Below are 2,086 nucleotides of genomic sequence, written 5' to 3' on the forward strand. Positions count from 1 at the left end.
ATGGAGAAATGTACTTACATTTGTCCAGTGCAAAGTTTCGAAGACTTCAGTACTGATAATAAAGTAAAAATAATCTTCTTCCAAATCAAGTAATACTAGGATCAAAGTCCAGATCAAACAATTGTTTAATATTCGTAATGAATAAAAATTTTTTAAAAAATACCTGAATAAGGTCTTCAGTACAAAATATGATATAACCGCATTAATATATGTTAGAACTAAAGCTATTCAAGAAATTAATTCATAATCCGCTGTTTTTAATACAGGTGAATGCAAGGGTTAAAACTTATAAATCGCTTCTAATAAATCAGCAAGTAACGCAATACTTCTGCCCCTATACCTCTATTCTTTATTCTCATTTTTTATTATTATTTATTTGATGACAAAAATGTATATAAATCGAATTTCGTAAAAATTGTGAATTATTTAATGACTTATAAATATTCTTTTTAAGTTTTTAGTATTTGGTGTTTGGTGTTTTCCGTAAACCTAAAATTCGAAGAATCCTTTAATAGACAGTTCCTCATGCACACTGTATGAGAAGGCAATGAAAATATTGCGATCAGAAATTTAAAACAAAATCCATTACAAAGCTTGTGACCAAAGATTAATATAATTTTACTATCCGCTACTGTAAAATAGAGCGCTTGTTAATTGGAGGCGAAGTGATGTGAAAGAAAGAAGCAAGAGTTACTTAAAGACGTTAAGCCGCAAAAGTTTTATAAATGACGGGCGACACGATCGTTTATTGCAGTTTTTGTAATTTTTTTTCAGAATTTTTTTAGTAAATTTTTCCAAATATAATTTTTTGGGTTTGCTGCACCGACAGCCTGAACGGTCTGAACAGTCTGAATAGCCTGAACAGCATTCACATTAGTCGCAGTGCCCATGACACCGAGATAAGCGTTCGCCCTTTGCTTGCATGGCTTTGGATCGTTTTCTCTAATTTATTATAATTTTTTATGCATCTAAGCTCGGTTGCTCGGTCTCTCGATCGTTAAATTTTTGATTGTCTTCAAATTTTAATGTTCATTAATTATATTTTTTTTCAGCTTATTATTTTTATTAAAGCCAAAAACTTTTTATTGTTGTTTTTGACTTACAGAACTTAACGACCTCAACTGATAAACTTTGCAATGCAACTGAAGTTTTCCGTAAATGTAAAAGTTTGGCATGGAATGCAGCAACGTAATCTAAAAGAAGTACAGTTGAGTATTAAAAATGTAGTTTTTGCCTAATGTGAATTTTGTTATAGGAAAAGAATAATAGGAAAATGCTAATTGGATTGGAATAAATTATTCTAAATGAAGTTATATATGAAGAAGTTACGCTTAGAAACTTATATAAAACATTTTGTATCCTGAAATAAAGAATTAGTGCTCTGCTAAGATATTGCAGATTTCTACACACGATATCAATAATATATATATATATAGAACTAATTCAATAACGTGTATTTAAAATTGTTCGATGGTACATTTAGAAACAGTAGCTGTAAATAATTGTTTTAAAGAGTGTATCATCACACATGATTTATATAAAATTGGACTGAGAATCTTATCAACATTCCTATAATTGCTATGGAAAAAAAATGTAGATAGCCTTACGTCGTACACATCAGGTCATGACTTTACAAATCGTCTTTGTTCGAATTTTTTGATACCGTCTGACAAATTAGAAGTTGGGATTATGATTATGATTATAATGGCCTTTGATCAAAGCATTTACATAGCTGCCATTTTACTCAAAAATAAAACAAAGGTTCCTTTTTACTCTCTTCTAATATATTCTATAGCTCATTTCACAGTAACATTCATGTCAGTCCGTCAGTTTTGTTTCATTAGTTAAGTCATTACGTGTGTTAAGAAGTTTATTAAAGTTCTCTCTTTCGATTACAGGAATATGAGATACCCTTACTGAAAGTATATGAAATGTGACAGGCAGAATTTATTCCGATAATTTTTAAGTTCTAAAAATTATTATATTAGTTCGCTCTAATAATAAAAAATAGTATTTGAAAATAGAAAAGCATTCTTAATTGTTTCTTATTACATTATATTGCTATTCCTATAAACCTGATTATATA

Source organism: Teleopsis dalmanni, chromosome 2 (genome assembly GCF_002237135.1).
Source record: "Teleopsis dalmanni isolate 2A chromosome 2, ASM223713v2, whole genome shotgun sequence".
Taxonomy (NCBI): Eukaryota; Metazoa; Arthropoda; class Insecta; order Diptera; family Diopsidae; genus Teleopsis; species Teleopsis dalmanni.